The sequence below is a fragment of the Rhineura floridana genome, chromosome 21 (assembly GCF_030035675.1).
Source record: "Rhineura floridana isolate rRhiFlo1 chromosome 21, rRhiFlo1.hap2, whole genome shotgun sequence".
Classification (NCBI taxonomy): Eukaryota; Metazoa; Chordata; class Lepidosauria; order Squamata; family Rhineuridae; genus Rhineura; species Rhineura floridana.
The window spans coordinates 11,780,039-11,797,578 of record NC_084500.1 but is presented as its reverse complement, the minus strand read 5'-3'; the positions used below and the strand labels follow the sequence as shown (position 1 = coordinate 11,797,578).

Sequence of the window (17,540 nt, the reverse complement as noted above, 5' to 3'; positions counted from 1 at the left end):
GTGAGAGGCCAAGGGTCCGAAACCTCATCCCCCAATGCCACTCTTTGGTGCCTATCAGAGAGGAAGGAACGGAACCACTGCAGTACAGTGCCCCCTATGCCTAACCCCTCCAGGCGATCCAAAAGGATACCATGGTCAACGGTATCAAAAGCCGCTGACAGATCCAGGAGGACGAGGAAGGTGCATTCACCCCTATCCAACGCTCTCCTTATATCATCCACCAAGGTGACCAAGGCTGTTTCAGTCCCATGTCCAGGCCTGAAGCCAGACTGAAATGGATCCAGATAATCCACTTCCTCCAAGCGCGCTTGCAACTGCTTCGCTGCCACCCGCTCCACCGCCTTGCCCAATAATGGTAAATTTGATACTGGGCGAAAGTTATTCAAATCCTGGGGATCCAAGGAGGGCTTCTTTAAGATTGGTTTTATTACTGCCTCCTTGAGAGCTGATGGCATCACGCCCTCTTCCAAGGACGCGTTTACCACCACCTTGATCTCCTTGCCCAGTCTGTTCTTGCAGCTCATAATGAGCCACGATGGGCAAGGATCGAGTAGGCAGGTAGTTGGCCTTAAGGTTGAAAGCACCTTGTCCACTTCCTCAGAAGGGAGAAGCTGGAACCAATCCCACACTACTGGAAAACCATTGGCTGCCTCTGGCTCACTCGCTGTATCCACAGCATGCGGAATCGCACTCTTTAGACGATCGATTTTATCCACAAAGTGTTTTTATCGATTTTATCCGCAAAGTTATGGATGTTGAGAGTTGTCAGGAGACTTCTATTTCCCCTCACAGAGCTAAATCCCAATAGTGGTTTAACAATCAATCCCTCTTCCTAGGAAACTCTGGAAACTGAAGTTCAGTGAGGAGAATAGGGGTCTCCCAGCACCATTAACAAACTAAAGTTCCCAGAATTCTTTTGCGGAAGCCATGACTACTTAAAGTGGGATGATACAGATTTAAATGTATAGTGCAGATGGGGCCAATATCACCCACATGGATTCTACCATCTCTGGACTCTCCGTTCATACCCATTTCATTCAGTAGATTGTTAACTATGCAAAATACTCAAAAACACTGTGCAGCCTTTTGAAGGATGCTGAGGACTGAGATATTTAGAGAGGCCCAGTCTCTCCATATTTCAGATATATCGTGATGAGGGCCTAAGACAGGGAAAGGGAACCTGTGGCACTCCTCAATTTGTTGGGACTACAACTCCCATCATCCCTAACCACTGGCCATACTGGCTGGGACTGATGGGAACTGGAACCCAACAACATCTGGGGGGTAACATGTTGCCCACCCCTGGCCTAACATATCTGGGGGGGGGCACACTAACAAAAGCTTTCCATCAACTAAGGATGGGTGAGAAATCTGATTCAGTTTGCATTTAAAGCTGAATCTATTAAATTTGCACTTCCCAAAAAACAATATGAGAACTGAAAAACAGCCATCCCTAGCACTTATCCTAATTTTGCGATGCAGTTCTCCAACCAAATGCATTTATTAGGGGGGAAATATGCATAAAATGAATATATTGGTGAAAATAACATACAAAAATCCATTATATTGGGGGAAATTGTTTGAAAAAATGTGTACATTAGTCAAAACTGCATATAAAAGTGAGTTTATTAGTAGAAATTTGAACTAAAATGCTGAAGAATTTTATGAGGATTTTTTTAGAAATGGCAAATTGCTGCAGAAATGTAGAAAACTGAATTTAAGTTTGGACAAATGAGAAACTGGGAGAATTCAAATAGACAGACCCTTGCATCCCAGCCCTCTACAGTGCAGGCCAGATGGGGAGATGTTTCATCCAATGCAGCCCAAGGCCAAGGCAGTTTTCCTCATCTGCAGGTACTTATACTAGACTTTATAAAACATTTGCTTGCTGATAAAATATCAGAGGCTGAGAGTCCTCAAAGGAGCTACCTGAAATAAACTTCAGTGTAAAGTTCCTTGTCTTCTGTTTAGACAGTAAGTGAAGACTTTTATATTCCAGCTGGCTTTTAAGATATGATCTGTAGATCTTCTGAAACTATTTTTAATGGTTTAATTGCTGCTATTTTTATTGTTGGCCTGGATGCATTGTTTTTACATTTGTTTTGCTTGATGTACTTTGTATAGTTATTGTAAGGCACTGTGATTAATTTCTCTTATTATTTATACCCTGCTTTTCTGTTAAAGCAATCAGATAATTTTTAAAACTAACAGAAAGGGATTTCTCCCCCCTCCCACAAATTCACTTTGAGTTACTGCAAAATAAGAAAAGGGGGGCTACCAGGGACCTAAGAGGCCAGCAAGGAAGGAACATAATCAAGACAGAAAGGTTGCGAAAATTAACTTTTAAAAATGTTAATCCAGAAGAACAAAGGCTCCAGACAGTCTGAGATGAAATGAGAAAGATTCATTTTGACGATGCAGAGGACTCTCTCAGGCTTGCGCTGGTTTAGCTACAGGAGAGGCAGTGCCTCAATTTGATAAGCAGATGAGTGAAAAATTTGAATGCGAGGACAATGCTGATGGGGAAAATATCGAGGGGGATGGCAAGAGATGGGAACATGCAAGAAGCAGCTGTGCACAAGGAGGTACGCGTGAGGGGTTATGGAAAAGAGAAGGTCATTGTGATCCATGAACAGCCTCGGGGAAAAATAGTGGCTGTGAGAGAAAAGTGGAGGATAGCTGGGGAGACCAGATGTTTCTACGCCAAAACAATGATGGAACAGTAATTACAGAGAGATAGAGCATCCTTCAGATGCACGGGGGGGGGCAGTGGCCAGGAAGGGGGTGGAAAAAGAGATGCTTGTCTGGAGGCCCAGGATATAGTAAGCACATATCTCTGGCTTTTTATTGTTACACAGGCAATAGGCACACAGAGGGGAATGGATACTCCTGTACATAAAATGAAGACACAGAGCCACGCCAAACTGGTGGCTCTTTGCCGATGTATCCTGCAATATTTTTGCAGGTGTGTTCTTCAACATGTCATGGACACAGTTATAGTGCATCTGTGATTGATTTATACTGCACTTCAAGAAGGACGCAGACAAACTGGAATAGGTTCAGAGGAAGGCAACAAGGATGATCAGGGGACTGGAAACAAAGCCCTGTGAGGAGAGACTGAAAGAACTGGGCATGTTTAGCCTGGAGAAGAGAGGACTGAAGGGAGATAGGATAACATTCTTCAAATACATGAAAGGTTGTCACACACAGGAGGGCCAGGATCTATTCTCGATCGTCCCAGAGTGCAGGACACGGAATAATGGGCTCAAGTTGCAGGAAGCCAGATTTCGACTGGACATCAGGAAAAATTTGCTAACTGTTAGAGCCATACGACAATGGAACCAATGACCTAGAGAGGTAGTGGGCTCTCCGACACTGGAGGCCTTCAAGAGGCAGCTGGACAGCCATCTGTCGGGAGTGCTTTGATTTGGATTCCTGCATTGAGCAGGGGGTTGGACTTGATGGCCTTATAGGCCCCTTCCAACTCTACTATTCTGTGATTGTATGGACCATCTACCCATAATTATGGGCAATTCTGCTGTTTATTAGCTGTTGAGCAATGCTTCCCCAAGGGTACTGCATTATTGCTGTCCGGAGGGGCACTCTTGCGCTATCACACAACAAAAGCAGGACAAAACGAAACAGAACGTTTGAGTATGAAAAGTGACAGGATTTCAGCAGGACACCATGGGACATGCATGAAGCAACATGTCCTCTCTGAAACTTCTGCAGGTGCAAACAGTATAACCACCCCAATACCATCATCAGCAGAAGTCATCATTAGTGCAAAATAAAAAGAATGTCTGGAAGGGGACATAGTGGCATTTATCAGAATTACAACGAGGAAAAGGCCATGGGCCAGTCATAGTCTCCCAGCCTAACCTACTTCACAGGGCTGTTATGAAGATACAATGGGGGGGGGAGAGAACCATGTAAACCACCTTGGTCCTTGGGTGATTCTTTGGACCTGAGGCCTACACATTAAAAAATAAATTTAAAGGACCATGTAACAGAGGGATCCTGGTGTTTGACATAGGCTATTATTCCTCATCCTTTCACTGGAAAACGTAGTTGACGAGGGTTTCCTCATTGCAAGATGGGCACGCTAGAAGCTGGTTGTGTTGCTAACTGGAAGGAAAAGTGATGAAAACAGTTATTTTTGCCAGCATGAGGGAAGAAATGGTGATGGTGGGGCTGACCTCCATTTAAGACCTTTTTTCGCAGCAGAAACAAATATTTGCTTCTTCTGCTTAACCAAAAGGAACAGTTACCTTCATTAAAAGGTTTCCAAATATCCCCTCAACTGAGCTGCTGAAATATTTGTTTTAGCTTGGTTAATCGATTAAAAGCAGACAGAGTCTGCTTGGAGGGTGGAGGAAAAACCCTTTAATTGGTTGACAGATATAAAACAGAGCCAAGGAAAGGCTTTTTCTGCCCCCCAGGAATAGGGTTGGCCAAAGACATTCTGCTGCTGAGAGAAAGGACATGATTCCCTCATCTTCAGAAGCTGACCAGACTGATAGTGGAATCACATTCACACCATACATCTAAAGCAGTATTGTACCGAACCGTTCTGAACCGTCATGGCTTCCCACAAAGAATCCTGGGAAATGTAGTTTGTTAAGGGTGTTGAGAGTGGTTAAAAGACCCCTAATTCCCCTCACAGAGCTACAATTCCCAAGGTTCCTTGGGAAGAGGGATTGATCATTAAGAGAACTGTAGCTCTGTGAAGGGAATTGGAAGTCTCCTAACCAACAACGTCATGGCATGATTGTCACAGCCATGCCTCCACCCCCCTTTTGCTGCTGGGTAGAGAATAACATTCTTGTTAATGCCTTCTCCCATAACAGCAGACGTCCCAAAGAGCCAATTAGCATGAATGGGATGTGTGTTAGCCACTGAGAAGAGTCTTCCCAGTGGCTGACTCTCCTCCTTTTACTCTGATTGGCTCCAATCACTAGGAAAGGACAAAGAAGACTCTTCTCAGTGACTATCCCCCCCTTTCATACTGATTGACTTGTAGGATGCTGACGACATAGGGCCCCTGCTCCCAAAAAATAAGGGGTCTAAGACCTCTCGAGAACGTGGACGACTACGCCCCTGCTCCTAACAAGTTTCAGTGCCCTTAATAAACTATAACTCCTAGGATCCTTTTGGGGGAAGCCTTGACTGTTTAAAGTGATATCTTAGTGTGCTAAGCATGTAGTCCAGATGTGGCCTCACTTCAACACTGGTTGCTTTAAGAGCAGCAGTCTAGAGCGTAGTGACACAGTTCTGTACTCCAAGGCCTTGCATGAGGCATCATAAGCTGCATGAGGCTGCATGCTCTGCCCAAGAATGTAAAGGAACACTGAATTGCCCAAACACAGGCCCTCTCTTCATGTTGCCAGACTGCCTCATGGCACATGCTAACCAAGAACTCAGAAATCTCTGTCTGCTTCTTTTGTTCTTCTTTCCTTAAGAGATGCTAACTTTTAGATTTTTTACTTCCTTAGCTGACAAAATATAAATCAACCTAACCTGTACCTGTCATATCCCAAGAAAAAGTTTTTTTGTGATGCATTATGCCTTTAGAGCCTCAATAGTTTCCTTCCAAGTGGCATTTTTGTCAGTGTCAAAACAAAAATGCAAATGCGTGAAAACCCTGGCCTATGTCTAAGATATAAATAGGCTGGGATGGAACAGGGGGGAAAATAAAGACACTGTTTAATTTATCATTACTGTTATTCTTAAGGCATTTTGGAAGAACCCAAATGCACGTGTTTGTGTGTGTATGTATGTTTTTAAGCATAATTTCAACTGCGAAAAAATCCACATCTGTTACTTGATTATTGAGTAATATGGGCCACAATGCACTGGAAAGTACCCCAGTGCTAGTCTCACTGAAGAGTGCTTCTCATTGTGGCATCTGGTTGGCCACTGTGAGAACAGGATGCTGGACTAGATGGGCCACTGGCCTGATCCAGCAGGCTCTTTAATGTGCTTAGGTTGCATTCAGTTCATTTCATAGGGGTTTGCACTAAATAATTTGCCAACAGGTCATGCCCATGGGTAAGGCTAGAGTTCTGCCCAGTTCAGTTTTGGTACTGAAGTTTCCGTTAATTCACTTATCTTTTATTGAATTTTTATACGGTGGTTTTCCGCTGCTATTTTTTAAAACAGATCTTGCTCTGCCTCATGATAGGGATGCCTCTGAACAGAACTAGCTAAACTTCAGCAGTAAACAGAATGACAAGGTCATCCCAACAGCAGTTCTCCAAGTGCTGGTCTCACGAAGCCAAGAGCACCATACACGCACAAAAGGGCTGTATCAACAGGCATGGAGGAACCCCCAAATTTGCAGAAGTATAAAACATATTTAGAAAAAACACCGCAATAAGAACTAAGTGGCAATGGAATAGTGACTGACTATGGGGCAAGTAGGGAATTAGGGGAGAGAGGGAATGGAATGGAGTATCCCAAACAGGAGCACTCTACACTGCAACATTTTGTTGCAGGTCGCACTGGCAACATAACAACTTGGATTTAGCCACAATTAAGAATGGGAAGGGATTTGATACAGTTTTCATTTAAAGGTGAACCTACCTAATTTGCACTTTGCAAAACAATACACAAACCAAAACACAGCCATCTTTCAAACTTTGTACTTCTCCTAATTGTGCATTAAAATTCATATATTCATAAGAATAACATAGAAAAATGCATTATATTAGGGGAAAATGCTTTGCAAAAATAAGTATATTAGCAGAAATTCACACTAAAATGCTGGTAGAATTTTCATGAGGACTTTTAAAAAATGCAAACTAATGTGGAGAACTGAATTTAAGATTGGGAAAATGAGCAATTGAGAAAAACCAAAATTGACAGATTTGTTCATCATCGCATGCTTATGGTTAAGCATTAGCCTGAGTTGTCAGTGGGTTATTCAGTCTTAGAGTAATATTGAATTTATTACTGCAAGATGTTTGGAGGAGCCTACTGAAAGTAATTTTACGTCTGTTTAGATATCGCTGATATGTTTTGGAATTAATTGTCAAGGACTTCATTCTATTTTATCGTTTATTGTTGTTTTCATTGCAGGCTATTCTGATGTTGTTCTGAGCTCTTTTGGGCTGAGTTTAACATGGCAAATTGGCATGCAAAGAAAAGTAGTAGAAGAAGAAGAACCACCTATCTGGGTCAGAACAAAGGCCCACCTAGTCCAGCATATGGTTTCCCAAAGTATTATTTTTTATAATTATTGTTTGATTTTATATCCCAACCTTCCTCCTAAAGAAGACCCAGGTGGCAAACACATCAACAAATCAATTTTACAACAGCAGCAGCAGCATTCTAAAATAGTTTAAAACATTCCAAAAACAGCTACAGTTAAAAACATTCTAAAAGCAGTTACAGTTAAAAACATTGTTTCATCCCATTAGCCAACCAAATGCCTCCAAGAAGCCCACAAGCAGCACATGAAAGCAATGCACCTCTTCTAATATTATTCAAAGGCATACTGCCTCTGAACCAAGGAGCCCCATGTGGCTGCTTCACACGCACCTTGAGTGTTGTCGCCTGGCTGGAACTGTGCCCTTGAACTCTAATAATGCCACTTGCTTGCCAAGGTGGGAGAGAAATAAGTGTGTACAAACCAGCCTACTGTACAAAAGGTAAAATGTACATTAACTGCTGTGCTCACTTTTGCCTCTCACCACTGATATGTGGCCCCTGGAAGGTTGCCCAGAAGGAAATGCGGCCCTTGCCCTGAAAAAGGTTCCCCACCCCATTATATAGCCACTATGGCAAATAGCTGTTGATAGAGCAATTTAATGTATCCCATTCCAAAATCATCTAAGCCTGTGGTCACTCACATCTTGTGGCAATAAGTTCCATAAATCATGTGCTGAATAAAGAAGTACTTCCTCCTGCCAAACAGTTTAATTCAGGGGTGAGAAGCCTGTGGGCTTCCAGATTCTGTTGAACTTCAGCTTCCATGATCCCTGATCATGCTGGCTAGAGCTGATGGAAGTGGAGCCCAACAAGCCACAGGTTCCCCATCCCTGGTTTAAGTGGATAAAAAAAATTACCTGCACATAAATAAATACATCAATAATATAGAGTTAGTTGTGCTTCATTCTCAGCTCAAGGCAGTGTATGCGGGAATTATTCCATTTTATCCCCACAACAAACCTGTAAGGTAGGCTAGTCTATCCACTTCCATTCCATAACGGTTCTCAAAAGGTGCACAAAAGGATTTTGTTTTATTAACACCACAATTCTATGCATGTTTACTCAGAGATAAGTCCCACTGTGTTTGAACTCAGTTCTCAGGGAAGTGTGCACTAGATTTCAGAACTGGAGACTCTTCCTCAATAATAATTAGAAAACAAGTGTAGAACCCACTCATTATAAATGCACGTACCTTTAAAACATGAGCATGTCTCTTAGACCAAGATATTGTACGTGATCCATACAAAAGAGTCATATAAGGCCTTTAAGACAGAATGAAACTGCATTAAAAATTCCCAAAATAAAACCATTTGAGACTTATTCCCCTTTTATCCAGTCACAAATTTAAAACATTGAACTCCTCCTCCCTTAGTCTATAATCTCGGGGAAGGGTCAGAGCTCAGTGGTAGAGCAATGGTATCTCTAGGCAGCGCTGGGAGAGACTCGTCTGAAACCCCGAGAGCTGCTGCCAGTCAGTGTCAACAATACTGAGCTAGATGGACCATTGAGTCTGACTCAGTTCAACACATTTTCCTACGTTCCTGTGTTCTTAATCAAAAGCTACAACACAGAATATCATACCATACCATCTTCCTCTTTGCAACATGAAATGCTCTTTCCTGTATATTTTATAAAATTCTCATATAATGCATCTATTCTTTAAAAATGCATAGTAAACTTTATGTAAACCACTTTCTTCAGAGGAACTGCTTAAGCAGCCTTGCACACAGCTGAAACAAGCAAGGATCAAGCAGTTCCTGGCAATCCTGGCTTGTCTCAAGAAACTATTGTTTAAAAGTAACCAGCGTTCCTAGTACTGTACGGCTGTAATGAGAAATTCCGGTTATTTTAAACCAGGAACCGGATACTCCTAATCTCACAGCCACACCAGCAGGGAAGGGGGCGCAGCAGCACGCAAGCCAGAAGTTTGAACAAGCTCATTCATGTAACACTACAGACTATCACTACATCCCAACTAAATCACTTTCTGATATAGTCACCTGGGAGAGTGGAGCAACACAGCAAGATGCCTCCTGCAAAGTCTGGTGGTTTTGCGCAACTCCTCCTGTACTTGTTCTCTTTATAGAGCAACCACAGATAAATGTCCCTTTGTCCCCCCACCTCAGTATTGTCCACACTGAGCAGTGGCTCTTCAGGGTTTCAGGCAGATGATCTGCCACTGATCTGCAGCCCTTCCCGAGAGGAAACTTACGCAGAAAAACTAAAAGGCACATTTGCGTTTTGGTCCTATATAAAGAATGAGCACAGGTGTTGCTCAAAAAAGGAAAGTATGGAGAGAAAACAAACAGGGAATTAACACTATAGCTTCATGCTAGCACTCGTGTTTGATGCAGCGATATGTGAAACTGCCAAGATAAAAAGACGCACAACTTTAAGGTGGAAAACACTGTCGGCCAAAGACATTGTGTTCCCTGAACTGGAGCAAAAAAGTCCCCCACCCCAAATTCCAGCTGGGCCAACACTTTAAAAAGTCTTGCTGCACCTTTTCTACCTTCATCTGTCTCTATGTTGCCACGTGAAGCAGGTTGTTTCACTCTGCCACATGGCAGGACCAGCCCTGAAAGAAACGGCATGACTGCAATCTGCTCTATGTGGGGCTGCCCTTGAGGTTGGTCCAGAAGCGGCAGCTCATGTAAGTCGCAGTGGTGCAACTGCTCACTGGGGCAAGATATCACAAACATGTAACCCCGCTGCTGAAAGAACTGCACTGGCTGCCAATTAGCTACTGGGCTAAGTTCAAGGTTCTAGTTTTGGTGTACAAAGCCCTATACAGCTTGGGACCAGGATACCTGAAAGACTGTCTTACTTCTTCCGCAGATACCATCTTATCAGGAGGCCCGCCCTGCACAACATAGGAAGCAAACCTTTAGTGCAGTGGCACCTCCCCATGGGAATTCCCTCCCCTTAAATATTAGACACTTGTCATGCCTTTTTGGCACCTACTAAAGACCTTCCTCTTTCAACAAGCCTTTTAAGCAGAGACCTTTACCCTAGGCTGCATCTGTATTAAAATTGCTTTTTAAAATGCTTTGTTTGTAAGGCATTTTGTTTTTGAGATACGTAATGGGGTGAGGAACCACCTTGCTAAAATGGTAGTGACTGGAAAGACAGCATTTTTATTTAATCATCTTTAATAAGTGCTGTAGCTCCCTTTAAGTGCTGATGTGCAAGTGTTTTCATCAGGGATCAACAAATCTCAACTCACCTTGGTAGCCAAATGTTGGTGTCTCCATGACACTGCCCCTCTCCACCAGAGGAAAGGGACAAGGTCTTCTGACATTACACTGGACTCAAGACCCTGCACAATTGTGGGGGGTGGGGGGGAAGAGTCCCTGCCATCTTCAAGTGACCTTCTACAATGGAGGAAAGGGATGGGGGCATCTACCTTGCGCTGAACCTCACATGCTCAGAAAGCAGCCAGGCATCTCACAGCTTCCAAGTATCTTCAAGGCACAGTGCAGTGTTAGGGACAGCCCCTGCCAGTCTTCCATGATGTTGACGTCAGGCTGGAATGACGGAGTCTCCTCATGTTCATTCAGGGAAGAAAGGAAGGTGTGGGCAGTGCCTGATTCCATGCTCTCACCAAAGAAAGGAAGTGCTTGCCAGTGGCGAGGTGGTGAATGCAACTGCATACATCACCAGTGCAGAGTACCTGTACATCTTTTTTGTCTGCCCATAACAACTATTGGGTGTTGGCACCCATAGCACATTTATCAAGGTATGAGTACTGGTACCTCATTTCCCCCCCAGTGCTAATAAACTTTCCCCACTCAAAAGGTTATTTCCCCCTAAGAAATCTGGAACTATAGCTTACCTCTCACAGACCTACAGTTCCCAGCATCCTTAACAAACTTCAGTTCCAAGGATTCCTTGGGGGAAATAATGTGCTTCAAATGTAAGGTGCATACACAGCCAAAGTGCCTTTGAGTGGGGAACAGTGGAGAGGGCATCCACAACATGCAACAGCAGTCCACTGTTTGGTTATCTTTGACTTAGACTAAACCTCATGGCGACATTCTTTAGTAGCTTGTGCTACATCGCCATCTACTGGCACGTATCCGCCTGTGCCCATATCAATGCTTTTCTGAAAGAAAACGAAGCAGCCTTTTACAAAAACCTTCCATGTCTTGTCCACTTTTTTTTTTCTTCTCACATGGGTGACTTTTTCCATCAACCAAACAGACCAAAAAACCCATCATGGACATGAACCAAAACTTGATCCATCTCCCTTTTAGAGTTGCTTGGGACAAGAAAATGCCCAATGGAAGTATGTGCCTGAAAATCACATACACAGAGGGAGAGAGAGATATGAATCTATCAAATTCGCATTTTCTGAAACTGTATGAGAACCAAAACACAGCCTTCCTTCAAATTTATCTGAATTTTGCAATGTAGTTCTCCATTTACAAAACTGCTTATCTTGGGGGAAACCATGTATAAAAATGAGTATGTTAGTGAAAATAACGTGTTAGGAGAAATTGCTTGAAAAAATGTGTACATCAGTCAGAAATGTATACAGAAATGTGTTGATTAGGATAAATTCACACTAAAAATGCTAAAAAACATTCATGGTTTTTTTAAAATGCAAATTGCTGTAGAAACCTGGAGAACTGAACTTAAAACTGACAGATGCTTCCCTAGAGGTAGATGGTGTTGCTCGTCTCTGAATCTTGGGAGGATATTATAATGATTGGTGTTTGCACAAGCAACAGCCTGGACAGAATAGAAGAGAAAGCATTAGGTTGGACCCAACAATTGCACTCGGCATCCCACAGAAATATGTGTCATTAACAGTGACTCAAGTCCTACAAATTTTGAGTAGGTGCACATAGTCTGGATCCAACCTATTATTTTAAAACTTATACATGCACATATCACAGTAGACACTGGGTTATATACAACATTAGTCACATTGAAATTAATGGACATGGCTAACTTGTTCTATTATTTTCAATGGATCTACTCAGAGTAAAACATAGTTGAATGCAAGTCACTGTCTAAGAAGTGGCATTCCTCCTAGATGAGAGAAGGCATCCCCCACCCCCTAGATCCCCAACCATGGATTTTTAAACACTAACCTTTAAAGTCAATATTTTTAAAAAATAAGATCTGCTGTCTGATTAAAATCAAGGCCACCTTAAAAAAAAACCTAGTCACTATATTGATCAATCAAACCCTGCAGCTCTACTCATTTATTTCCTTATCTTTTTGCTATGTAGTTCAACTTTCTTATGATTTTCCCAATCTCTTATTTTTTAAGAAAAGTTATTTTATTGAGGAAAATGTGCACGTATGTGTGAGTATGGGCGGGATATACAGTAAACTGAATAAATAAATGTGTGTGTGCACGTGAAAGTCTATTAAAATGTTATATGAAAACCCGTGCGGCATTTGATCTGCAGTGGCTCTTTAATGCAGCCAAGTTGTTGCTCAGTGATGCACTCCTGCAACAATCCTGTGCTTGCCTCTGGAAGCGAGCCCCACTGAGTTAAATGAATTTTACTTCTCAGCTAGGGTGTGTAGAGTTGCAGCCTCATCCACTGATGAAACTGCATATGTGAACAAGCTTATAGAACAAGAGAGAATTGGTCCCCGCCTCATAGAAAGCTACTTTATACCCGTCAGACTGTTCGTCCATCTAGGCCAGTGGTGTCTACTCTGACTGGCAGCTCTCCAGGCTCTCAGGCAGAGAAGGGTCTTCCGCCATTCACCCGCTACCTGACCCGTTTAACTGGAGCACATCGGGTGGAAGGGATGGGGCACCTATGGCCCTCCAGATGTTGTTGGACTCCAGCTCCCATCAACCCCAGCCAGCATGGCCCAATGGTCAGAAGTAATGGGAATTATAGCCTAACAATGACTGGAGGACCACAGGTTCAGGAAGATAGAAAGCTGCCTCATACTGAGTCAGACCAATGGGTCCATCCAGCTCAGTACTGCTTGCACTGACTGGCAGTGGCTCTCCAGGGTTTGAGGCAGGGGTCTCTCCCAGCCCTACCTGGAGATGCTGTTGGGGATTGAACCTGGAACCTTCTACATGCAAAGAAGATGCTCAGCCGCTGAGCTATGTCCCTTCAAAAGTGATTAAAAAAGTGAGCCATCCTTAGTTATTTCACAGGGATAGAAAGATACTTCATCAATTACTTTAGACAACTGGTACCAAAAAAGAGAGCTTTATTTAGAACCATTTCTGAGAAACTTACTCATTATTTGTGTCCCTTAAGAGGACAAGGAGAATCTATGCAGCAGAGCAGAATTTCATGTTACATATGAATAACCAACCTTTTCAGTCTCTCATACCCTCTAAATAGCGATCTGTTTGGAGAAAGCGTAACAATTTGTACATTTAATTTAGCTTTGTCCTTCATTCATTCTGATCTCATCTGTTTCTCTCATTTGAATTCAGACATGTATGTGTTTGAAATTAATTATTTAAAAAACTGCAACTGAGAAAAAGGACAGGGAGATGTTGACAAGGCGAAGGGGTAGGGGCGAGTGTGGGGGAAACAAGCTTGCCTTTAAGAGGGAACAATTTGTCAGGAGGCAATGAGCAGATCTGCACACAAGCGGAAACAAACACATGCAGTTTGCAGACTTAGCACACTCTGAAACAGAGTCACCGATAGGAACACAGGAGGCTACCTTATATTGAGCCATTGGCGCATCTGGCTCCATATTGTCTATGCTAACTGGAAGCAGCCCTCCAGGATTTCTGACAGGAAGGTTCCCCCAGTCTTATCTAGAGATGCCAGGGATTGAACCTGGGACCTTCACTGCAGCAGGCCACAATACAATACAAACAAATGCATCCCGTTCTTCCTAGCCACGAGCTGCTCTGCAAGGGGAGAAAACACACAATTTCCAGCTGAATAAAGCTACCCAGACGTTGGTTATAAATTAGTCTTTGCAAGGAACCATGCTGATTTTACCGATAACTGTTACCTTTAAAAACAGGTTTCCTTTAAAAATTAAGGCATTTGGAAACACATCGTGTTTCTAACTCCTTTCTAGTTGATTGCATTCCTGAGGGCTTAGGCATGTTATCAGTTCTCCAACATATCACAGAGGAGAACACTCATTAGCACCCCTGTTTTTACACAAAGCATCACTGCTCACACAGGGCAACGGACACCCTTATGAGTTCATGAAAATACACAGCTCTCCATAAAAATGGTTTCTATGAGGTGCCATGGGCAGGGGTCAAAACATGGAACGGTTAGGCCTAGCTATCATAATGAAAATCGGTATGTATGTTCCAAGATAATTCAATGAATGAAACTCAAAAGCCATTGTTGAGGCTATAGGGTGGGGGGCAAGAAGGAAAGATGCAAACTAAATTGCAATGCCACACTTGAACGAAGACCTTATGAAGAACCTAAGAGCAGCCCTGTTGGATCAGGGCAGTGGCCCATCTAGTCCAGCATCCTGTTCTCACAGTGGCCAACCAGGTGCCCCAAGGGGAAAGCCCACAAACAGGGCCGAAGCACCACAGAACTTTCCCGACTTGCAGTTCCCAGCAACTGAAATCCAGACGCACAGCATCTCCAATAGTGGAGGTAGAACAGGCTTAGTAGCCACTGACACCCTTTCCTCTGTGAATTGGTCCAATCCTCTCTTAAAGCCATCCAAGCTGGTGACCATCACTGCCTCTTGTAGGAGTGAATTAAAGCATAATTTAACCAGGTGCGGTGTGGAATTCTCTCTTTTGTCTTCCAACAGGTTTTCTTGGTTTTAAGATCAACACTCTACTTGCACCCCACAAGGGAGCTTTCAGTAATCTGGGGAGCTGCTATTTGTTAAAGGTGCTGAGAGGTGTTAGGAGACCCCGTCCCACTCTAACAGAGCTACAGTTCCCAGAGTGGTTTAACAATCCGTCCCTCTCGTCCCAGGGAACTGTAGCTCTGGGAGGGGAATAGGGGTCTCCCAACAACTCTCAGCATCTTTAACAAGCCAGTTCCCAGGATTCTTTGTGGGGGAAGCCATGACTGTTTAGTGGCATGCTGCCACTTTAAATGTATACTGCAGTTGGAGCCTAGGTAGTATAGAATCATAGAACAGTAGAGTTGGAAGGGGCCTATAAGGCCATCCAGTCCAACACCCTGCACAATGCAGGAATTCAAATCAAAGCATTCCCGACAGATGGCTGTCCAGCTGCTTCTTGAAGGCCTCCAGTGTCGGAGAGCCCACTACCTCTCTAGGTAATTGGTTCCATTGTCGTATGGCTCTAACAGGAGGTTTTTCCTGGTTCTGGAGGGCTCTTGGGCAAGATCCCTTCCAGGGAGGCCTCCTGCCTCATGAGTCTACCTCCACACTGCCATTATCATCACCAGCTGTTGCCCTTGCACTTCCTCATAATTGCTACCACCTGCTTGCCACTAAGCAGTTGGAGTTGTGGCATCTCCTGCTTCGCGTTCTCATTGCCAGAGTGAGAGGCGGGTGAACAGGCTGCTTGTAACATTGCAGAGGGCCACCAGGTCTAGGGGGCTGTTGCCAGTGGGTCTCCTCCCTAGGGTGTGGACCCTGAATAGATGCTCAACCACCACCAGCCACCTTCCACATACGTATCTCAAGGCAACGCACAAAATATAGTAGAAGCACAGAAAATGGCAAATTAATTTAAAAACCCAAGTAGACACAGACCCATTCATCCAGCCAGGAAAGCCCGTCGGAACAAAAACATCCTCAGATGTTTCCGGGAAGTGCCGATAGCTGGGTGCCTATTGTACCTTGGCAGGGATACTGATCCACAGATCAGGGGCCGCCACCCTGAAAGCCCCGCTCTGAGTTACTGGGGGGCAGGCTTCTGGTGCCTTTGGGGCTGACAGAGGAAGGTCTCCCATGGACTGCAGCGAGCCACTGGGCATATAAGGGGCCCATGCTGACCCCCAACGCTGGCCCAGAAACTGAACCACCATGACATGACCACCCAGCCAAGCTGCCTCTCACACTCTCCCCTGGCCTCCAGGCCCAAAGCCCTGCCGCAGTAGGATCACTTCACCTTTAATGGAACCACCCTTCTCCTCCTCCCGCTTCTCCTTACCTGCTGCCTGTGCTGGCCTCTAAACGCAGAGGGAGGGAAAATGGCTGACAGGCAGCGTTTCCTGTCAGCTCTTGGGACCAGAATCCCCTTGGGCAGGGGCCAGGCTAGAGGGGAAGCTAGGAACTGGGCTGCTGTGAACTCATCAATCCCATGAGGGGAAGGTTCTGACTAGACTGCAAAAGGGAGCGTGTCAAGGGGTATTTTTGCCAACTTAACGTTTATCTGTATCTACCGGGTGTCCAAAACCTATGTGGTTGACTGGAGTCAAACAGAAGCAGTGGCCCACACCTATGCGTTTAAAGCAGGAGTATACCTCTTTATAAATGCAAGGCTTTCCCCAGAGAATCCTGGGAACTGTAGCTAGGAAAGGTGGTGAAAACGGCTAAGAGACCCCTCACAGAGCTACAATTCCCAGAGCAGGGGAACTCTGGGAATTGCAGCTCAGTGAGGGGAACAGAGGTCTCCTAACAACTCTCTGCACCCTCGACAAACTACAGTTCCCAAGATTCTTTTGAGAAAGCCATGACTGTTTAAAAAGGTGTGGCGCAAATGCAGCCTGTATTGGAGCACACTGAACCAGCAGAGTTCTGAACAGAGCCTGCTGAACCAGGCCTTCCTCCAGAACAGGAATTCTAGGCCTGAGAACTGGATTTTTGGACTAGAAGCTTCAAGCTTGATAGCCTCTCTCTAGGAACAGTCTGGAAGATCTCTTTCCAAGCTCTCTGCTGGGGTGGGGTTTTTAACTTCCAATTTGCCACACATCAACCAATCTTAGTAAGTTCAGACCAGTGGCGCTATCAGGGCCGGATTTGGGGGCAGAACCTCAGGGTCCCACTCCACACAATGAGCAGAAGGGCCCCCAAACGCAACACAGCATGACCATTGAGTCCAAAATTACAGAACTTTGATTGGGGGGGGGGGCTCTTTGAGAGTGGGAACAAGTGTACCTTCCCCACCCCACTGACACACGTGGGGCTTATGGAACACATTTCCCAGCATGCTCCAAATACCATATGTGGGAACCAACCTGCCTTCCATTGAAGCAGAAACTTTTCTGGGGGGAAAATCCTATTGCTTTTTACCTCCCTTAAGTTATCTCTCCCTCCCCCCAAAAAAAGGAAGTGAAGAGTAGCTACTCACAAGCAGCTTTTCCCTCTGGCTACGCCCCTGAACTCCCCAGAACAGAATAAACCAAATATTGCTTCTCACCAGAGTTGTAACGGAAGACTCTTGCACCAGCAAAGAGAAAACAGCTGCTCTTTGTGCA

At 44.3% G+C, this 17,540-nt stretch overlaps 1 protein-coding gene across 1 annotated transcript in view; it reads right to left on the bottom strand.

The window, feature by feature from the left end:
* Positions 1–17,540, bottom strand: part of MSI2 (musashi RNA binding protein 2) — a 600,705-nt gene extending 583,165 nt beyond the window's left edge. Inside the window, exon 1 of the mRNA XM_061605200.1 lies at positions 17,483–17,540. The gene's annotated coding sequence lies outside the window, so the exon portion shown is untranslated. The remainder of the gene's footprint in view (positions 1–17,482) is intronic.